The 21,643-nt window shown below is 46.7% G+C and overlaps 13 non-coding genes across 13 annotated transcripts; all 13 read right to left on the minus strand.

The window, feature by feature from the left end:
- Positions 1-1,148: 1,148 nt before the first annotated feature.
- LOC142272303 (U2 spliceosomal RNA) lies at positions 1,149-1,339 on the minus strand. The gene has a single exon (XR_012737192.1). It is a non-coding gene; the product is annotated as a U2 spliceosomal RNA (small nuclear RNA).
- A 1,387-nt stretch (positions 1,340-2,726) lies between these two features.
- LOC142272304 (U2 spliceosomal RNA) lies at positions 2,727-2,917 on the minus strand. The gene has a single exon (XR_012737193.1). It is a non-coding gene; the product is annotated as a U2 spliceosomal RNA (small nuclear RNA).
- Positions 2,918-4,304: 1,387 nt separating this feature from the next.
- Positions 4,305-4,495, minus strand: LOC142272305 (U2 spliceosomal RNA). Its single transcript, XR_012737194.1, has one exon. It is a non-coding gene; the product is annotated as a U2 spliceosomal RNA (small nuclear RNA).
- Positions 4,496-5,882: 1,387 nt separating this feature from the next.
- LOC142272308 (U2 spliceosomal RNA) lies at positions 5,883-6,073 on the minus strand. Its single transcript, XR_012737196.1, has one exon. It is a non-coding gene; the product is annotated as a U2 spliceosomal RNA (small nuclear RNA).
- A 1,387-nt stretch (positions 6,074-7,460) lies between these two features.
- LOC142272337 (U2 spliceosomal RNA) lies at positions 7,461-7,656 on the minus strand. Its single transcript, XR_012737221.1, has one exon. It is a non-coding gene; the product is annotated as a U2 spliceosomal RNA (small nuclear RNA).
- Positions 7,657-9,841: 2,185 nt separating this feature from the next.
- On the minus strand, positions 9,842-10,032 carry LOC142272309 (U2 spliceosomal RNA). Its single transcript, XR_012737197.1, has one exon. It is a non-coding gene; the product is annotated as a U2 spliceosomal RNA (small nuclear RNA).
- A 1,387-nt stretch (positions 10,033-11,419) lies between these two features.
- Positions 11,420-11,610, minus strand: LOC142272310 (U2 spliceosomal RNA). The gene has a single exon (XR_012737198.1). It is a non-coding gene; the product is annotated as a U2 spliceosomal RNA (small nuclear RNA).
- Positions 11,611-12,997: 1,387 nt separating this feature from the next.
- LOC142272311 (U2 spliceosomal RNA) lies at positions 12,998-13,188 on the minus strand. Its single transcript, XR_012737199.1, has one exon. It is a non-coding gene; the product is annotated as a U2 spliceosomal RNA (small nuclear RNA).
- A 1,387-nt stretch (positions 13,189-14,575) lies between these two features.
- LOC142272312 (U2 spliceosomal RNA) lies at positions 14,576-14,766 on the minus strand. The gene has a single exon (XR_012737200.1). It is a non-coding gene; the product is annotated as a U2 spliceosomal RNA (small nuclear RNA).
- Positions 14,767-16,153: 1,387 nt separating this feature from the next.
- On the minus strand, positions 16,154-16,344 carry LOC142272313 (U2 spliceosomal RNA). The gene has a single exon (XR_012737201.1). It is a non-coding gene; the product is annotated as a U2 spliceosomal RNA (small nuclear RNA).
- A 1,387-nt stretch (positions 16,345-17,731) lies between these two features.
- On the minus strand, positions 17,732-17,922 carry LOC142272314 (U2 spliceosomal RNA). The gene has a single exon (XR_012737202.1). It is a non-coding gene; the product is annotated as a U2 spliceosomal RNA (small nuclear RNA).
- Positions 17,923-19,309: 1,387 nt separating this feature from the next.
- Positions 19,310-19,500, minus strand: LOC142272315 (U2 spliceosomal RNA). The gene has a single exon (XR_012737203.1). It is a non-coding gene; the product is annotated as a U2 spliceosomal RNA (small nuclear RNA).
- Positions 19,501-20,887: 1,387 nt separating this feature from the next.
- LOC142272316 (U2 spliceosomal RNA) lies at positions 20,888-21,078 on the minus strand. Its single transcript, XR_012737204.1, has one exon. It is a non-coding gene; the product is annotated as a U2 spliceosomal RNA (small nuclear RNA).
- Positions 21,079-21,643: the final 565 nt, after the last annotated feature.

Below are 21,643 nucleotides of genomic sequence, written 5' to 3' on the forward strand. Positions count from 1 at the left end.
TGCAGTCTTTCCAATTCACGATACAAAAAGACGGACAGGACAGGTTGCCTGACTTTCCGTCACTGCCACCCTTTGCCATCCTTACCCGTAGAAAGCCCTTTCATCATCCCCAAACCCTAATCTTTTCCCTTTCCTTCCCAGCCCCCAAACCCTGCCCTCTGTACCTTTCTCACCACCCGCTTCCCTTCTCCTGTCATCCCCCTACCACCCGGGAAAAAAAGAGATTGCCCCCTCCTTCCACTAGCCCACCCTCCCACCCAAAGAACAACTTCTTCTGCGCAGCTTGTTTTCTAGGCAGCAGCGCTATTGTGATGTCATCGGGGGGCATTGTGACAAGCCGCCAGTGTTCCGTCTCTTCATGTTGTGCACAGTTCAAACGGAAAATACATCAACAGGCAGACTACAGAAAAGCTTACTATCAAAGGTTAGAGGGGGGCTTTCTCAGAGGGCTTTTTACAGTTTTTCTATTCCCAATTAGCCGTTTAAGTGTACTTATTGAAAGTAGTAATTCTTTCATAGGCCGCCCTTTCTTAGTATTTGACGTTCCTTATATTGCGGTATGAGGCTTCGCAGTAGGTTGCAAACATTCATCACCCATGACTGTCCCCAATTGAGCTCAGAAGCTCAATGTCTATCATGACCTCTCTTTTAGAATGTCCAAGAGCAAGCAAACTATTCCTCCAGGAGAGGGCGCCAACAGACTACTAAAGAGATCATCATTACTCAAAGAAAACCCCAAAAACCAATGCATGATAGGAATAAACAGGTAACTTTCTTTGGAGTGGAAGCGGAGAGATCGCACCAGATGCCAATTCTAGATGTTATCACACCTGTGGTCACTGCAGCAGCAGGTGAATCCACTTTGTCCAAAAGGGATCTATTCCATTCAATTGCAAATGATCTAGATAAGACAGAGAACTGCAGCACGGGGACATAGCCGAGTTGGTCAGGTTGAGTGGTGATGAGTTTGCTATTTGGATGAATAAAGAAAGTCAAAAGTGTGAAAGATAAAAAACAAAAGGAGGAAGTGTGAAAAGTGAATGGGCCAAATTGAGGTGCATATGAAGACGTATGCTTTCTTCCAATTCATTAAATCGGGCTAATATGAATCAGGTGAATTGAGTTCTGCTTTTGGAAACTGGGTTAAGAAGGGGTGCACCGTTCCTGGAGGTACTGCAATACCAGGTCAATGCGTGGAGTGGACAGAGCAAGCTCTTTTTCCATCTCCCTGTTCTAAAAATCCATTTAATATATGGTCCCCAGATAGGGGACGTATCAGATATTAAACTGATAAGAACAGATACTACACTTGATCTTAGCCAAAAGGCCGAGAAGCGATAACCAGAATTGGTTTGGGCCTCGAGTGGCACCCTGGCCTATGCCGGACACATCTTAGGGAGAGAGAGCGAGAGGGAGACAAACCCACGCCTACACAAGACATTTTGTCACCCAAGCCAACCCTTGAAAAGGCTGCTTTGCAGAGCCAAAACAAGAAGAATGGTGCGTTTTGCAGCCGCCGCCCACTGCAATGAATCTGAATAACTCCTCCTTTAGGGCGCAAGCAACTCCCCTCCCCCTTGCAGTCTTTCCAATTCACGATACAAAAAGACGGACAGGACAGGTTGCCTGACTTTCCGTCACTGCCACCCTTTGCCATCCTTACCCGTAGAAAGCCCTTTCATCATCCCCAAACCCTAATCTTTTCCCTTTCCTTCCCAGCCCCCAAACCCTGCCCTCTGTACCTTTCTCACCACCCGCTTCCCTTCTCCTGTCATCCCCCTACCACCCGGGAAAAAAAGAGATTGCCCCCTCCTTCCACTAGCCCACCCTCCCACCCAAAGAACAACTTCTTCTGCGCAGCTTGTTTTCTAGGCAGCAGCGCTATTGTGATGTCATCGGGGGGCATTGTGACAAGCCGCCAGTGTTCCGTCTCTTCATGTTGTGCACAGTTCAAACGGAAAATACATCAACAGGCAGACTACAGAAAAGCTTACTATCAAAGGTTAGAGGGGGGCTTTCTCAGAGGGCTTTTTACAGTTTTTCTATTCCCAATTAGCCGTTTAAGTGTACTTATTGAAAGTAGTAATTCTTTCATAGGCCGCCCTTTCTTAGTATTTGACGTTCCTTATATTGCGGTATGAGGCTTCGCAGTAGGTTGCAAACATTCATCACCCATGACTGTCCCCAATTGAGCTCAGAAGCTCAATGTCTATCATGACCTCTCTTTTAGAATGTCCAAGAGCAAGCAAACTATTCCTCCAGGAGAGGGCGCCAACAGACTACTAAAGAGATCATCATTACTCAAAGAAAACCCCAAAAACCAATGCATGATAGGAATAAACAGGTAACTTTCTTTGGAGTGGAAGCGGAGAGATCGCACCAGATGCCAATTCTAGATGTTATCACACCTGTGGTCACTGCAGCAGCAGGTGAATCCACTTTGTCCAAAAGGGATCTATTCCATTCAATTGCAAATGATCTAGATAAGACAGAGAACTGCAGCACGGGGACATAGCCGAGTTGGTCAGGTTGAGTGGTGATGAGTTTGCTATTTGGATGAATAAAGAAAGTCAAAAGTGTGAAAGATAAAAAACAAAAGGAGGAAGTGTGAAAAGTGAATGGGCCAAATTGAGGTGCATATGAAGACGTATGCTTTCTTCCAATTCATTAAATCGGGCTAATATGAATCAGGTGAATTGAGTTCTGCTTTTGGAAACTGGGTTAAGAAGGGGTGCACCGTTCCTGGAGGTACTGCAATACCAGGTCAATGCGTGGAGTGGACAGAGCAAGCTCTTTTTCCATCTCCCTGTTCTAAAAATCCATTTAATATATGGTCCCCAGATAGGGGACGTATCAGATATTAAACTGATAAGAACAGATACTACACTTGATCTTAGCCAAAAGGCCGAGAAGCGATAACCAGAATTGGTTTGGGCCTCGAGTGGCACCCTGGCCTATGCCGGACACATCTTAGGGAGAGAGAGCGAGAGGGAGACAAACCCACGCCTACACAAGACATTTTGTCACCCAAGCCAACCCTTGAAAAGGCTGCTTTGCAGAGCCAAAACAAGAAGAATGGTGCGTTTTGCAGCCGCCGCCCACTGCAATGAATCTGAATAACTCCTCCTTTAGGGCGCAAGCAACTCCCCTCCCCCTTGCAGTCTTTCCAATTCACGATACAAAAAGACGGACAGGACAGGTTGCCTGACTTTCCGTCACTGCCACCCTTTGCCATCCTTACCCGTAGAAAGCCCTTTCATCATCCCCAAACCCTAATCTTTTCCCTTTCCTTCCCAGCCCCCAAACCCTGCCCTCTGTACCTTTCTCACCACCCGCTTCCCTTCTCCTGTCATCCCCCTACCACCCGGGAAAAAAAGAGATTGCCCCCTCCTTCCACTAGCCCACCCTCCCACCCAAAGAACAACTTCTTCTGCGCAGCTTGTTTTCTAGGCAGCAGCGCTATTGTGATGTCATCGGGGGGCATTGTGACAAGCCGCCAGTGTTCCGTCTCTTCATGTTGTGCACAGTTCAAACGGAAAATACATCAACAGGCAGACTACAGAAAAGCTTACTATCAAAGGTTAGAGGGGGGCTTTCTCAGAGGGCTTTTTACAGTTTTTCTATTCCCAATTAGCCGTTTAAGTGTACTTATTGAAAGTAGTAATTCTTTCATAGGCCGCCCTTTCTTAGTATTTGACGTTCCTTATATTGCGGTATGAGGCTTCGCAGTAGGTTGCAAACATTCATCACCCATGACTGTCCCCAATTGAGCTCAGAAGCTCAATGTCTATCATGACCTCTCTTTTAGAATGTCCAAGAGCAAGCAAACTATTCCTCCAGGAGAGGGCGCCAACAGACTACTAAAGAGATCATCATTACTCAAAGAAAACCCCAAAAACCAATGCATGATAGGAATAAACAGGTAACTTTCTTTGGAGTGGAAGCGGAGAGATCGCACCAGATGCCAATTCTAGATGTTATCACACCTGTGGTCACTGCAGCAGCAGGTGAATCCACTTTGTCCAAAAGGGATCTATTCCATTCAATTGCAAATGATCTAGATAAGACAGAGAACTGCAGCACGGGGACATAGCCGAGTTGGTCAGGTTGAGTGGTGATGAGTTTGCTATTTGGATGAATAAAGAAAGTCAAAAGTGTGAAAGATAAAAAACAAAAGGAGGAAGTGTGAAAAGTGAATGGGCCAAATTGAGGTGCATATGAAGACGTATGCTTTCTTCCAATTCATTAAATCGGGCTAATATGAATCAGGTGAATTGAGTTCTGCTTTTGGAAACTGGGTTAAGAAGGGGTGCACCGTTCCTGGAGGTACTGCAATACCAGGTCAATGCGTGGAGTGGACAGAGCAAGCTCTTTTTCCATCTCCCTGTTCTAAAAATCCATTTAATATATGGTCCCCAGATAGGGGACGTATCAGATATTAAACTGATAAGAACAGATACTACACTTGATCTTAGCCAAAAGGCCGAGAAGCGATAACCAGAATTGGTTTGGGCCTCGAGTGGCACCCTGGCCTATGCCGGACACATCTTAGGGAGAGAGAGCGAGAGGGAGACAAACCCACGCCTACACAAGACATTTTGTCACCCAAGCCAACCCTTGAAAAGGCTGCTTTGCAGAGCCAAAACAAGAAGAATGGTGCGTTTTGCAGCCGCCGCCCACTGCAATGAATCTGAATAACTCCTCCTTTAGGGCGCAAGCAACTCCCCTCCCCCTTGCAGTCTTTCCAATTCACGATACAAAAAGACGGACAGGACAGGTTGCCTGACTTTCCGTCACTGCCACCCTTTGCCATCCTTACCCGTAGAAAGCCCTTTCATCATCCCCAAACCCTAATCTTTTCCCTTTCCTTCCCAGCCCCCAAACCCTGCCCTCTGTACCTTTCTCACCACCCGCTTCCCTTCTCCTGTCATCCCCCTACCACCCGGGAAAAAAAGAGATTGCCCCCTCCTTCCACTAGCCCACCCTCCCACCCAAAGAACAACTTCTTCTGCGCAGCTTGTTTTCTAGGCAGCAGCGCTATTGTGATGTCATCGGGGGGCATTGTGACAAGCCGCCAGTGTTCCGTCTCTTCATGTTGTGCACAGTTCAAACGGAAAATACATCAACAGGCAGACTACAGAAAAGCTTACTATCAAAGGTTAGAGGGGGGCTTTCTCAGAGGGCTTTTTACAGTTTTTCTATTCCCAATTAGCCGTTTAAGTGTACTTATTGAAAGTAGTAATTCTTTCATAGGCCGCCCTTTCTTAGTATTTGACGTTCCTTATATTGCGGTATGAGGCTTCGCAGTAGGTTGCAAACATTCATCACCCATGACTGTCCCCAATTGAGCTCAGAAGCTCAATGTCTATCATGACCTCTCTTTTAGAATGTCCAAGAGCAAGCAAACTATTCCTCCAGGAGAGGGCGCCAACAGACTACTAAAGAGATCATCATTACTCAAAGAAAACCCCAAAAACCAATGCATGATAGGAATAAACAGGTAACTTTCTTTGGAGTGGAAGCGGAGAGATCGCACCAGATGCCAATTCTAGATGTTATCACACCTGTGGTCACTGCAGCAGCAGGTGAATCCACTTTGTCCAAAAGGGATCTATTCCATTCAATTGCAAATGATCTAGATAAGACAGAGAACTGCAGCACGGGGACATAGCCGAGTTGGTCAGGTTGAGTGGTGATGAGTTTGCTATTTGGATGAATAAAGAAAGTCAAAAGTGTGAAAGATAAAAAACAAAAGGAGGAAGTGTGAAAAGTGAATGGGCCAAATTGAGGTGCATATGAAGACGTATGCTTTCTTCCAATTCATTAAATCGGGCTAATATGAATCAGGTGAATTGAGTTCTGCTTTTGGAAACTGGGTTAAGAAGGGGTGCACCGTTCCTGGAGGTACTGCAATACCAGGTCAATGCGTGGAGTGGACAGAGCAAGCTCTTTTTCCATCTCCCTGTTCTAAAAATCCATTTAATATATGGTCCCCAGATAGGGGACGTATCAGATATTAAACTGATAAGAACAGATACTACACTTGATCTTAGCCAAAAGGCCGAGAAGCGATAACCAGAATTGGTTTGGGCCTCGAGTGGCACCCTGGCCTATGCCGGACACATCTTAGGGAGAGAGAGCGAGAGGGAGACAAACCCACGCCTACACAAGACATTTTGTCACCCAAGCCAACCCTTGAAAAGGCTGCTTTGCAGAGCCAAAACAAGAAGAATGGTGCGTTTTGCAGCCGCCGCCCACTGCAATGAATCTGAATAACTCCTCCTTTAGGGCGCAAGCAACTCCCCTCCCCCTTGCAGTCTTTCCAATTCACGATACAAAAAGACGGACAGGACAGGTTGCCTGACTTTCCGTCACTGCCACCCTTTGCCATCCTTACCCGTAGAAAGCCCTTTCATCATCCCCAAACCCTAATCTTTTCCCTTTCCTTCCCAGCCCCCAAACCCTGCCCTCTGTACCTTTCTCACCACCCGCTTCCCTTCTCCTGTCATCCCCCTACCACCCGGGAAAAAAAGAGATTGTCCCCTCCTTCCACTAGCCCACCCTCCCACCCAAAGAACAACTTCTTCTGCGCAGCTTGTTTTCTAGGCAGCAGCGCTATTGTGATGTCATCGGGGGGCATTGTGACAAGCCGCCAGTGTTCCGTCTCTTCATGTTGTGCACAGTTCAAACGGAAAATACATCAACAGGCAGACTACAGAAAAGCTTACTATCAAAGGTTAGAGGGGGGCTTTCTCAGAGGGCTTTTTACAGTTTTTCTATTCCCAATTAGCCGTTTAAGTGTACTTATTGAAAGTAGTAATTCTTTCATAGGCCGCCCTTTCTTAGTATTTGACGTTCCTTATATTGCGGTATGAGGCTTCGCAGTAGGTTGCAAACATTCATCACCCATGACTGTCCCCAATTGAGCTCAGAAGCTCAATGTCTATCATGACCTCTCTTTTAGAATGTCCAAGAGCAAGCAAACTATTCCTCCAGGAGAGGGCGCCAACAGACTACTAAAGAGATCATCATTACTCAAAGAAAACCCCAAAAACCAATGCATGATAGGAATAAACAGGTAACTTTCTTTGGAGTGGAAGCGGAGAGATCGCACCAGATGCCAATTCTAGATGTTATCACACCTGTGGTCACTGCAGCAGCAGGTGAATCCACTTTGTCCAAAAGGGATCTATTCCATTCAATTGCAAATGATCTAGATAAGACAGAGAACTGCAGCACGGGGACATAGCCGAGTTGGTCAGGTTGAGTGGTGATGAGTTTGCTATTTGGATGAATAAAGAAAGTCAAAAGTGTGAAAGATAAAAAACAAAAGGAGGAAGTGTGAAAAGTGAATGGGCCAAATTGAGGTGCATATGAAGACGTATGCTTTCTTCCAATTCATTAAATCGGGCTAATATGAATCAGGTGAATTGAGTTCTGCTTTTGGAAACTGGGTTAAGAAGGGGTGCACCGTTCCTGGAGGTACTGCAATACCAGGTCAATGCGTGGAGTGGACAGAGCAAGCTCTTTTTCCATCTCCCTGTTCTAAAAATCCATTTAATATATGGTCCCCAGATAGGGGACGTATCAGATATTAAACTGATAAGAACAGATTTTGATTTAATGAAGCTTTCCAAAGCACCACAAAAAATGCATGACCGAAGTCACACCAAAAACAGTGCAAAGGCTAGGATTCGTGTGGACCCCACCGTGAGGAGAGGGTCCCCAAAAATCAACCCCGTCCCTCCGAGCCAGAAGGCCACAGCAAGGGTCAGGGATCTTCGGTGCTCCCCCAAGCCGAAGCCTGGTTGAGCCTTGTCGTTGCTCCCAGCGTCCACCCAGGCATCTTACCCAAGTGGAGTAGAGAGTTACTAGTTGTTGGTTTCGCAGCCGAAACTGCCCGGACCGTCAACCGGTGTTGGTTTCTCAGCCCAAGGCTAACCGGACCTCCAACCGGGTGTTGGTTTCTCAGCCGAAGCTGACCCAGACCTCCAACCGGGTGTTGGTTTCTCAGCCGAAGCTGACCCGGACCTCCAACCGGGTGTTAGTTTCTCAGCCCAAAGCTGACCAGACCTCCGACCGGGATTATAAAAATTTCCCTTCCTAGCCAGAAGGCCGGGATAGGGTAATATGCTCAAAAAGTATGAAAAGGCAAGGTACGGTGTGCTACAGAGCCCAAGGCTTGCCGGGGTCCCAAGCCAGCAAGCTCAGACTCACTCCAGGGTCGTCAGTCCTGGGGCACGTTGTACCATAGCCCCCCATCCTTACTCAGTCTAATAGCCTCGATCCTGGTAGGGCCATGTTTTCCACTAGATGAATATACTATCCACCCAGAGTACTAGCAAGCGCAACCTTCCAGTGTGCATTGTATCATTGTACTAAGGTGGCCTGGAGCTTAAACCACCTCTTCGAACAACACTACACTTGATCTTAGCCAAAAGGCCGAGAAGCGATAACCAGAATTGGTTTGGGCCTCGAGTGGCACCCTGGCCTATGCCGGACACATCTTAGGGAGAGAGAGCGAGAGGGAGACAAACCCACGCCTACACAAGACATTTTGTCACCCAAGCCAACCCTTGAAAAGGCTGCTTTGCAGAGCCAAAACAAGAAGAATGGTGCGTTTTGCAGCCGCCGCCCACTGCAATGAATCTGAATAACTCCTCCTTTAGGGCGCAAGCAACTCCCCTCCCCCTTGCAGTCTTTCCAATTCACGATACAAAAAGACGGACAGGACAGGTTGCCTGACTTTCCGTCACTGCCACCCTTTGCCATCCTTACCCGTAGAAAGCCCTTTCATCATCCCCAAACCCTAATCTTTTCCCTTTCCTTCCCAGCCCCCAAACCCTGCCCTCTGTACCTTTCTCACCACCCGCTTCCCTTCTCCTGTCATCCCCCTACCACCCGGGAAAAAAAGAGATTGCCCCCTCCTTCCACTAGCCCACCCTCCCACCCAAAGAACAACTTCTTCTGCGCAGCTTGTTTTCTAGGCAGCAGCGCTATTGTGATGTCATCGGGGGGCATTGTGACAAGCCGCCAGTGTTCCGTCTCTTCATGTTGTGCACAGTTCAAACGGAAAATACATCAACAGGCAGACTACAGAAAAGCTTACTATCAAAGGTTAGAGGGGGGCTTTCTCAGAGGGCTTTTTACAGTTTTTCTATTCCCAATTAGCCGTTTAAGTGTACTTATTGAAAGTAGTAATTCTTTCATAGGCCGCCCTTTCTTAGTATTTGACGTTCCTTATATTGCGGTATGAGGCTTCGCAGTAGGTTGCAAACATTCATCACCCATGACTGTCCCCAATTGAGCTCAGAAGCTCAATGTCTATCATGACCTCTCTTTTAGAATGTCCAAGAGCAAGCAAACTATTCCTCCAGGAGAGGGCGCCAACAGACTACTAAAGAGATCATCATTACTCAAAGAAAACCCCAAAAACCAATGCATGATAGGAATAAACAGGTAACTTTCTTTGGAGTGGAAGCGGAGAGATCGCACCAGATGCCAATTCTAGATGTTATCACACCTGTGGTCACTGCAGCAGCAGGTGAATCCACTTTGTCCAAAAGGGATCTATTCCATTCAATTGCAAATGATCTAGATAAGACAGAGAACTGCAGCACGGGGACATAGCCGAGTTGGTCAGGTTGAGTGGTGATGAGTTTGCTATTTGGATGAATAAAGAAAGTCAAAAGTGTGAAAGATAAAAAACAAAAGGAGGAAGTGTGAAAAGTGAATGGGCCAAATTGAGGTGCATATGAAGACGTATGCTTTCTTCCAATTCATTAAATCGGGCTAATATGAATCAGGTGAATTGAGTTCTGCTTTTGGAAACTGGGTTAAGAAGGGGTGCACCGTTCCTGGAGGTACTGCAATACCAGGTCAATGCGTGGAGTGGACAGAGCAAGCTCTTTTTCCATCTCCCTGTTCTAAAAATCCATTTAATATATGGTCCCCAGATAGGGGACGTATCAGATATTAAACTGATAAGAACAGATACTACACTTGATCTTAGCCAAAAGGCCGAGAAGCGATAACCAGAATTGGTTTGGGCCTCGAGTGGCACCCTGGCCTATGCCGGACACATCTTAGGGAGAGAGAGCGAGAGGGAGACAAACCCACGCCTACACAAGACATTTTGTCACCCAAGCCAACCCTTGAAAAGGCTGCTTTGCAGAGCCAAAACAAGAAGAATGGTGCGTTTTGCAGCCGCCGCCCACTGCAATGAATCTGAATAACTCCTCCTTTAGGGCGCAAGCAACTCCCCTCCCCCTTGCAGTCTTTCCAATTCACGATACAAAAAGACGGACAGGACAGGTTGCCTGACTTTCCGTCACTGCCACCCTTTGCCATCCTTACCCGTAGAAAGCCCTTTCATCATCCCCAAACCCTAATCTTTTCCCTTTCCTTCCCAGCCCCCAAACCCTGCCCTCTGTACCTTTCTCACCACCCGCTTCCCTTCTCCTGTCATCCCCCTACCACCCGGGAAAAAAAGAGATTGCCCCCTCCTTCCACTAGCCCACCCTCCCACCCAAAGAACAACTTCTTCTGCGCAGCTTGTTTTCTAGGCAGCAGCGCTATTGTGATGTCATCGGGGGGCATTGTGACAAGCCGCCAGTGTTCCGTCTCTTCATGTTGTGCACAGTTCAAACGGAAAATACATCAACAGGCAGACTACAGAAAAGCTTACTATCAAAGGTTAGAGGGGGGCTTTCTCAGAGGGCTTTTTACAGTTTTTCTATTCCCAATTAGCCGTTTAAGTGTACTTATTGAAAGTAGTAATTCTTTCATAGGCCGCCCTTTCTTAGTATTTGACGTTCCTTATATTGCGGTATGAGGCTTCGCAGTAGGTTGCAAACATTCATCACCCATGACTGTCCCCAATTGAGCTCAGAAGCTCAATGTCTATCATGACCTCTCTTTTAGAATGTCCAAGAGCAAGCAAACTATTCCTCCAGGAGAGGGCGCCAACAGACTACTAAAGAGATCATCATTACTCAAAGAAAACCCCAAAAACCAATGCATGATAGGAATAAACAGGTAACTTTCTTTGGAGTGGAAGCGGAGAGATCGCACCAGATGCCAATTCTAGATGTTATCACACCTGTGGTCACTGCAGCAGCAGGTGAATCCACTTTGTCCAAAAGGGATCTATTCCATTCAATTGCAAATGATCTAGATAAGACAGAGAACTGCAGCACGGGGACATAGCCGAGTTGGTCAGGTTGAGTGGTGATGAGTTTGCTATTTGGATGAATAAAGAAAGTCAAAAGTGTGAAAGATAAAAAACAAAAGGAGGAAGTGTGAAAAGTGAATGGGCCAAATTGAGGTGCATATGAAGACGTATGCTTTCTTCCAATTCATTAAATCGGGCTAATATGAATCAGGTGAATTGAGTTCTGCTTTTGGAAACTGGGTTAAGAAGGGGTGCACCGTTCCTGGAGGTACTGCAATACCAGGTCAATGCGTGGAGTGGACAGAGCAAGCTCTTTTTCCATCTCCCTGTTCTAAAAATCCATTTAATATATGGTCCCCAGATAGGGGACGTATCAGATATTAAACTGATAAGAACAGATACTACACTTGATCTTAGCCAAAAGGCCGAGAAGCGATAACCAGAATTGGTTTGGGCCTCGAGTGGCACCCTGGCCTATGCCGGACACATCTTAGGGAGAGAGAGCGAGAGGGAGACAAACCCACGCCTACACAAGACATTTTGTCACCCAAGCCAACCCTTGAAAAGGCTGCTTTGCAGAGCCAAAACAAGAAGAATGGTGCGTTTTGCAGCCGCCGCCCACTGCAATGAATCTGAATAACTCCTCCTTTAGGGCGCAAGCAACTCCCCTCCCCCTTGCAGTCTTTCCAATTCACGATACAAAAAGACGGACAGGACAGGTTGCCTGACTTTCCGTCACTGCCACCCTTTGCCATCCTTACCCGTAGAAAGCCCTTTCATCATCCCCAAACCCTAATCTTTTCCCTTTCCTTCCCAGCCCCCAAACCCTGCCCTCTGTACCTTTCTCACCACCCGCTTCCCTTCTCCTGTCATCCCCCTACCACCCGGGAAAAAAAGAGATTGCCCCCTCCTTCCACTAGCCCACCCTCCCACCCAAAGAACAACTTCTTCTGCGCAGCTTGTTTTCTAGGCAGCAGCGCTATTGTGATGTCATCGGGGGGCATTGTGACAAGCCGCCAGTGTTCCGTCTCTTCATGTTGTGCACAGTTCAAACGGAAAATACATCAACAGGCAGACTACAGAAAAGCTTACTATCAAAGGTTAGAGGGGGGCTTTCTCAGAGGGCTTTTTACAGTTTTTCTATTCCCAATTAGCCGTTTAAGTGTACTTATTGAAAGTAGTAATTCTTTCATAGGCCGCCCTTTCTTAGTATTTGACGTTCCTTATATTGCGGTATGAGGCTTCGCAGTAGGTTGCAAACATTCATCACCCATGACTGTCCCCAATTGAGCTCAGAAGCTCAATGTCTATCATGACCTCTCTTTTAGAATGTCCAAGAGCAAGCAAACTATTCCTCCAGGAGAGGGCGCCAACAGACTACTAAAGAGATCATCATTACTCAAAGAAAACCCCAAAAACCAATGCATGATAGGAATAAACAGGTAACTTTCTTTGGAGTGGAAGCGGAGAGATCGCACCAGATGCCAATTCTAGATGTTATCACACCTGTGGTCACTGCAGCAGCAGGTGAATCCACTTTGTCCAAAAGGGATCTATTCCATTCAATTGCAAATGATCTAGATAAGACAGAGAACTGCAGCACGGGGACATAGCCGAGTTGGTCAGGTTGAGTGGTGATGAGTTTGCTATTTGGATGAATAAAGAAAGTCAAAAGTGTGAAAGATAAAAAACAAAAGGAGGAAGTGTGAAAAGTGAATGGGCCAAATTGAGGTGCATATGAAGACGTATGCTTTCTTCCAATTCATTAAATCGGGCTAATATGAATCAGGTGAATTGAGTTCTGCTTTTGGAAACTGGGTTAAGAAGGGGTGCACCGTTCCTGGAGGTACTGCAATACCAGGTCAATGCGTGGAGTGGACAGAGCAAGCTCTTTTTCCATCTCCCTGTTCTAAAAATCCATTTAATATATGGTCCCCAGATAGGGGACGTATCAGATATTAAACTGATAAGAACAGATACTACACTTGATCTTAGCCAAAAGGCCGAGAAGCGATAACCAGAATTGGTTTGGGCCTCGAGTGGCACCCTGGCCTATGCCGGACACATCTTAGGGAGAGAGAGCGAGAGGGAGACAAACCCACGCCTACACAAGACATTTTGTCACCCAAGCCAACCCTTGAAAAGGCTGCTTTGCAGAGCCAAAACAAGAAGAATGGTGCGTTTTGCAGCCGCCGCCCACTGCAATGAATCTGAATAACTCCTCCTTTAGGGCGCAAGCAACTCCCCTCCCCCTTGCAGTCTTTCCAATTCACGATACAAAAAGACGGACAGGACAGGTTGCCTGACTTTCCGTCACTGCCACCCTTTGCCATCCTTACCCGTAGAAAGCCCTTTCATCATCCCCAAACCCTAATCTTTTCCCTTTCCTTCCCAGCCCCCAAACCCTGCCCTCTGTACCTTTCTCACCACCCGCTTCCCTTCTCCTGTCATCCCCCTACCACCCGGGAAAAAAAGAGATTGCCCCCTCCTTCCACTAGCCCACCCTCCCACCCAAAGAACAACTTCTTCTGCGCAGCTTGTTTTCTAGGCAGCAGCGCTATTGTGATGTCATCGGGGGGCATTGTGACAAGCCGCCAGTGTTCCGTCTCTTCATGTTGTGCACAGTTCAAACGGAAAATACATCAACAGGCAGACTACAGAAAAGCTTACTATCAAAGGTTAGAGGGGGGCTTTCTCAGAGGGCTTTTTACAGTTTTTCTATTCCCAATTAGCCGTTTAAGTGTACTTATTGAAAGTAGTAATTCTTTCATAGGCCGCCCTTTCTTAGTATTTGACGTTCCTTATATTGCGGTATGAGGCTTCGCAGTAGGTTGCAAACATTCATCACCCATGACTGTCCCCAATTGAGCTCAGAAGCTCAATGTCTATCATGACCTCTCTTTTAGAATGTCCAAGAGCAAGCAAACTATTCCTCCAGGAGAGGGCGCCAACAGACTACTAAAGAGATCATCATTACTCAAAGAAAACCCCAAAAACCAATGCATGATAGGAATAAACAGGTAACTTTCTTTGGAGTGGAAGCGGAGAGATCGCACCAGATGCCAATTCTAGATGTTATCACACCTGTGGTCACTGCAGCAGCAGGTGAATCCACTTTGTCCAAAAGGGATGTATTCCATTCAATTGCAAATGATCTAGATAAGACAGAGAACTGCAGCACGGGGACATAGCCGAGTTGGTCAGGTTGAGTGGTGATGAGTTTGCTATTTGGATGAATAAAGAAAGTCAAAAGTGTGAAAGATAAAAAACAAAAGGAGGAAGTGTGAAAAGTGAATGGGCCAAATTGAGGTGCATATGAAGACGTATGCTTTCTTCCAATTCATTAAATCGGGCTAATATGAATCAGGTGAATTGAGTTCTGCTTTTGGAAACTGGGTTAAGAAGGGGTGCACCGTTCCTGGAGGTACTGCAATACCAGGTCAATGCGTGGAGTGGACAGAGCAAGCTCTTTTTCCATCTCCCTGTTCTAAAAATCCATTTAATATATGGTCCCCAGATAGGGGACGTATCAGATATTAAACTGATAAGAACAGATACTACACTTGATCTTAGCCAAAAGGCCGAGAAGCGATAACCAGAATTGGTTTGGGCCTCGAGTGGCACCCTGGCCTATGCCGGACACATCTTAGGGAGAGAGAGCGAGAGGGAGACAAACCCACGCCTACACAAGACATTTTGTCACCCAAGCCAACCCTTGAAAAGGCTGCTTTGCAGAGCCAAAACAAGAAGAATGGTGCGTTTTGCAGCCGCCGCCCACTGCAATGAATCTGAATAACTCCTCCTTTAGGGCGCAAGCAACTCCCCTCCCCCTTGCAGTCTTTCCAATTCACGATACAAAAAGACGGACAGGACAGGTTGCCTGACTTTCCGTCACTGCCACCCTTTGCCATCCTTACCCGTAGAAAGCCCTTTCATCATCCCCAAACCCTAATCTTTTCCCTTTCCTTCCCAGCCCCCAAACCCTGCCCTCTGTACCTTTCTCACCACCCGCTTCCCTTCTCCTGTCATCCCCCTACCACCCGGGAAAAAAAGAGATTGCCCCCTCCTTCCACTAGCCCACCCTCCCACCCAAAGAACAACTTCTTCTGCGCAGCTTGTTTTCTAGGCAGCAGCGCTATTGTGATGTCATCGGGGGGCATTGTGACAAGCCGCCAGTGTTCCGTCTCTTCATGTTGTGCACAGTTCAAACGGAAAATACATCAACAGGCAGACTACAGAAAAGCTTACTATCAAAGGTTAGAGGGGGGCTTTCTCAGAGGGCTTTTTACAGTTTTTCTATTCCCAATTAGCCGTTTAAGTGTACTTATTGAAAGTAGTAATTCTTTCATAGGCCGCCCTTTCTTAGTATTTGACGTTCCTTATATTGCGGTATGAGGCTTCGCAGTAGGTTGCAAACATTCATCACCCATGACTGTCCCCAATTGAGCTCAGAAGCTCAATGTCTATCATGACCTCTCTTTTAGAATGTCCAAGAGCAAGCAAACTATTCCTCCAGGAGAGGGCGCCAACAGACTACTAAAGAGATCATCATTACTCAAAGAAAACCCCAAAAACCAATGCATGATAGGAATAAACAGGTAACTTTCTTTGGAGTGGAAGCGGAGAGATCGCACCAGATGCCAATTCTAGATGTTATCACACCTGTGGTCACTGCAGCAGCAGGTGAATCCACTTTGTCCAAAAGGGATCTATTCCATTCAATTGCAAATGATCTAGATAAGACAGAGAACTGCAGCACGGGGACATAGCCGAGTTGGTCAGGTTGAGTGGTGATGAGTTTGCTATTTGGATGAATAAAGAAAGTCAAAAGTGTGAAAGATAAAAAACAAAAGGAGGAAGTGTGAAAAGTGAATGGGCCAAATTGAGGTGCATATGAAGACGTATGCTTTCTTCCAATTCATTAAATCGGGCTAATATGAATCAGGTGAATTGAGTTCTGCTTTTGGAAACTGGGTTAAGAAGGGGTGCACCGTTCCTGGAGGTACTGCAATACCAGGTCAATGCGTGGAGTGGACAGAGCAAGCTCTTTTTCCATCTCCCTGTTCTAAAAATCCATTTAATATATGGTCCCCAGATAGGGGACGTATCAGATATTAAACTGATAAGAACAGATACTACACTTGATCTTAGCCAAAAGGCCGAGAAGCGATAACCAGAATTGGTTTGGGCCTCGAGTGGCACCCTGGCCTATGCCGGACACATCTTAGGGAGAGAGAGCGAGAGGGAGACAAACCCACGCCTACACAAGACATTTTGTCACCCAAGCCAACCCTTGAAAAGGCTGCTTTGCAGAGCCAAAACAAGAAGAATGGTGCGTTTTGCAGCCGCCGCCCACTGCAATGAATCTGAATAACTCCTCCTTTAGGGCGCAAGCAACTCCCCTCCCCCTTGCAGTCTTTCCAATTCACGATACAAAAAGACGGACAGGACAGGTTGCCTGACTTTCCGTCACTGCCACCCTTTGCCATCCTTACCCGTAGAAAGCCCTTTCATCATCCCCAAACCCTAATCTTTTCCCTTTCCTTCCCAGCCCCCAAACCCTGCCCTCTGTACCTTTCTCACCACCCGCTTCCCTTCTCCTGTCATCCCCCTACCACCCGGGAAAAAAAGAGATTGCCCCCTCCTTCCACTAGCCCACCCTCCCACCCAAAGAACAACTTCTTCTGCGCAGCTTGTTTTCTAGGCAGCAGCGCTATTGTGATGTCATCGGGGGGCATTGTGACAAGCCGCCAGTGTTCCGTCTCTTCATGTTGTGCACAGTTCAAACGGAAAATACATCAACAGGCAGACTACAGAAAAGCTTACTATCAAAGGTTAGAGGGGGGCTTTCTCAGAGGGCTTTTTACAGTTTTTCTATTCCCAATTAGCCGTTTAAGTGTACTTATTGAAAGTAGTAATTCTTTCATAGGCCGCCCTTTCTTAGTATTTGACGTTCCTTATATTGCGGTATGAGGCTTCGCAGTAGGTTGCAAACATTCATCACCCATGACTGTCCCCAATTGAGCTCAGAAGCTCAATGTCTATCATGACCTCTCTTTTAGAATGTCCAAGAGCAAGCAAACTATTCCTCCAGGAGAGGGCGCCAACAGACTACTAAAGAGATCATCATTACTCAAAGAAAACCCCAAAAACCAATGCATGATAGGAATAAACAGGTAACTTTCTTTGGAGTGGAAGCGGAGAGATCGCACCAGATGCCAATTCTAGATGTTATCACACCTGTGGTCACTGCAGCAGCAGGTGAATCCACTTTGTCCAAAAGGGATCTATTCCATTCAATTGCAAATGATCTAGATAAGACAGAGAACTGCAGCACGGGGACATAGCCGAGTTGGTCAGGTTGAGTGGTGATGAGTTTGCTATTTGGATGAATAAAGAAAGTCAAAAGTGTGAAAGATAAAAAACAAAAGGAGGAAGTGTGAAAAGTGAATGGGCCAAATTGAGGTGCATATGAAGACGTATGCTTTCTTCCAATTCATTAAATCGGGCTAATATGAATCAGGTGAATTGAGTTCTGCTTTTGGAAACTGGGTTAAGAAGGGGTGCACCGTTCCTGGAGGTACTGCAATACCAGGTCAATGCGTGGAGTGGACAGAGCAAGCTCTTTTTCCATCTCCCTGTTCTAAAAATCCATTTAATATATGGTCCCCAGATAGGGGACGTATCAGATATTAAACTGATAAGAACAGATACTACACTTGATCTTAGCCAAAAGGCCGAGAAGCGATAACCAGAATTGGTTTGGGCCTCGAGTGGCACCCTGGCCTATGCCGGACACATCTTAGGGAGAGAGAGCGAGAGGGAGACAAACCCACGCCTACACAAGACATTTTGTCACCCAAGCCAACCCTTGAAAAGGCTGCTTTGCAGAGCCAAAACAAGAAGAATGGTGCGTTTTGCAGCCGCCGCCCACTGCAATGAATCTGAATAACTCCTCCTTTAGGGCGCAAGCAACTCCCCTCCCCCTTGCAGTCTTTCCAATTCACGATACAAAAAGACGGACAGGACAGGTTGCCTGACTTTCCGTCACTGCCACCCTTTGCCATCCTTACCCGTAGAAAGCCCTTTCATCATCCCCAAACCCTAATCTTTTCCCTTTCCTTCCCAGCCCCCAAACCCTGCCCTCTGTACCTTTCTCACCACCCGCTTCCCTTCTCCTGTCATCCCCCTACCACCCGGGAAAAAAAGAGATTGCCCCCTCCTTCCACTAGCCCACCCTCCCACCCAAAGAACAACTTCTTCTGCGCAGCTTGTTTTCTAGGCAGCAGCGCTATTGTGATGTCATCGGGGGGCATTGTGACAAGCCGCCAGTGTTCCGTCTCTTCATGTTGTGCACAGTTCAAACGGAAAATACATCAACAGGCAGACTACAGAAAAGCTTACTATCAAAGGTTAGAGGGGGGCTTTCTCAGAGGGCTTTTTACAGTTTTTCTATTCCCAATTAGCCGTTTAAGTGTACTTATTGAAAGTAGTAATTCTTTCATAGGCCGCCCTTTCTTAGTATTTGACGTTCCTTATATTGCGGTATGAGGCTTCGCAGTAGGTTGCAAACATTCATCACCCATGACTGTCCCCAATTGAGCTCAGAAGCTCAATGTCTATCATGACCTCTCTTTTAGAATGTCCAAGAGCAAGCAAACTATTCCTCCAGGAGAGGGCGCCAACAGACTACTAAAGAGATCATCATTACTCAAAGAAAACCCCAAAAACCAATGCATGATAGGAATAAACAGGTAACTTTCTTTGGAGTGGAAGCGGAGAGATCGCACCAGATGCCAATTCTAGATGTTATCACACCTGTGGTCACTGCAGCAGCAGGTGAATCCACTTTGTCCAAAAGGGATCTATTCCATTCAATTGCAAATGATCTAGATAAGACAGAGAACTGCAGCACGGGGACATAGCCGAGTTGGTCAGGTTGAGTGGTGATGAGTTTGCTATTTGGATGAATAAAGAAAGTCAAAAGTGTGAAAGATAAAAAACAAAAGGAGGAAGTGTGAAAAGTGAATGGGCCAAATTGAGGTGCATATGAAGACGTATGCTTTCTTCCAATTCATTAAATCGGGCTAATATGAATCAGGTGAATTGAGTTCTGCTTTTGGAAACTGGGTTAAGAAGGGGTGCACCGTTCCTGGAGGTACTGCAATACCAGGTCAATGCGTGGAGTGGACAGAGCAAGCTCTTTTTCCATCTCCCTGTTCTAAAAATCCATTTAATATATGGTCCCCAGATAGGGGACGTATCAGATATTAAACTGATAAGAACAGATACTACACTTGATCTTAGCCAAAAGGCCGAGAAGCGATAACCAGAATTGGTTTGGGCCTCGAGTGGCACCCTGGCCTATGCCGGACACATCTTAGGGAGAGAGAGCGAGAGGGAGACAAACCCACGCCTACACAAGACATTTTGTCACCCAAGCCAACCCTTGAAAAGGCTGCTTTGCAGAGCCAAAACAAGAAGAATGGTGCGTTTTGCAGCCGCCGCCCACTGCAATGAATCTGAATAACTCCTCCTTTAGGGCGCAAGCAACTCCCCTCCCCCTTGCAGTCTTTCCAATTCACGATACAAAAAGACGGACAGGACAGGTTGCCTGACTTTCCGTCACTGCCACCCTTTGCCATCCTTACCCGTAGAAAGCCCTTTCATCATCCCCAAACCCTAATCTTTTCCCTTTCCTTCCCAGCCCCCAAACCCTGCCCTCTGTACCTTTCTCACCACCCGCTTCCCTTCTCCTGTCATCCCCCTACCACCCGGGAAAAAAAGAGATTGCCCCCTCCTTCCACTAGCCCACCCTCCCACCCAAAGAACAACTTCTTCTGCGCAGCTTGTTTTCTAGGCAGCAGCGCTATTGTGATGTCATCGGGGGGCATTGTGACAAGCCGCCAGTGTTCCGTCTCTTCATGTTGTGCACAGTTCAAACGGAAAATACATCAACAGGCAGACTACAGAAAAGCTTACTATCAAAGGTTAGAGGGGGGCTTTCTCAGAGGGCTTTTTACAGTTTTTCTATTCCCAATTAGCCGTTTAAGTGTACTTATTGAAAGTAGTAATTCTTTCATAGGCCGCCCTTTCTTAGTATTTGACGTTCCTTATATTGCGGTATGAGGCTTCGCAGTAGGTTGCAAACATTCATCACCCATGACTGTCCCCAATTGAGCTCAGAAGCTCAATGTCTATCATGACCTCTCTTTTAGAATGTCCAAGAGCAAGCAAACTATTCCTCCAGGAGAGGGCGCCAACAGACTACTAAAGAGATCATCATTACTCAAAGAAAACCCCAAAAACCAATGCATGATAGGAATAAACAGGTAACTTTCTTTGGAGTGGAAGCGGAGAGATCGCACCAGATGCCAATTCTAGATGTTATCACACCTGTGGTCACTGCAGCAGCAGGTGAATCCACTTTGTCCAAAAGGGATCTATTCCATTCAATTGCAAATGATCTAGATAAGACAGAGAACTGCAGCACGGGGACATAGCCGAGTTGGTCAGGTTGAGTGGTGATGAGTTTGCTATTTGGATGAATAAAGAAAGTCAAAAGTGTGAAAGATAAAAAACAAAAGGAGGAAGTGTGAAAAGTGAATGGGCCAAATTGAGGTGCATATGAAGACGTATGCTTTCTTCCAATTCATTAAATCGGGCTAATATGAATCAGGTGAATTGAGTTCTGCTTTTGGAAACTGGGTTAAGAAGGGGTGCACCGTTCCTGGAGGTACTGCAATACCAGGTCAATGCGTGGAGTGGACAGAGCAAGCTCTTTTTCCATCTCCCTGTTCTAAAAATCCATTTAATATATGGTCCCCAGATAGGGGACGTATCAGATATTAAACTGATAAGAACAGATACTACACTTGATCTTAGCCAAAAGGCCGAGAAGCGATAACCAGAATTGGTTTGGGCCTCGAGTGGCACCCTGGCCTATGCCGGACACATCTTAGGGAGAGAGAGCGAGAGGGAGACAAACCCACGCCTACACAAGACATTTTGTCACCCAAGCCAACCCTTGAAAAGGCTGCTTTGCAGAGCCAAAACAAGAAGAATGGTGCGTTTTGCAGCCGCCGCCCACTGCAATGAATCTGAATAACTCCTCCTTTAGGGCGCAAGCAACTCCCCTCCCCCTTGCAGTCTTTCCAATTCACGATACAAAAAGACGGACAGGACAGGTTGCCTGACTTTCCGTCACTGCCACCCTTTGCCATCCTTACCCGTAGAAAGCCCTTTCATCATCCCCAAACCCTAATCTTTTCCCTTTCCTTCCCAGCCCCCAAACCCTGCCCTCTGTACCTTTCTCACCACCCGCTTCCCTTCTCCTGTCATCCCCCTACCACCCGGGAAAAAAAGAGATTGCCCCCTCCTTCCACTAGCCCACCCTCCCACCCAAAGAACAACTTCTTCTGCGCAGCTTGTTTTCTAGGCAGCAGCGCTATTGTGATGTCATCGGGGGGC

The sequence above is a fragment of the Anomaloglossus baeobatrachus genome, unplaced genomic scaffold, assembly GCF_048569485.1.
Source record: "Anomaloglossus baeobatrachus isolate aAnoBae1 unplaced genomic scaffold, aAnoBae1.hap1 Scaffold_3487, whole genome shotgun sequence".
NCBI classification, from domain to species: Eukaryota; Metazoa; Chordata; class Amphibia; order Anura; family Aromobatidae; genus Anomaloglossus; species Anomaloglossus baeobatrachus.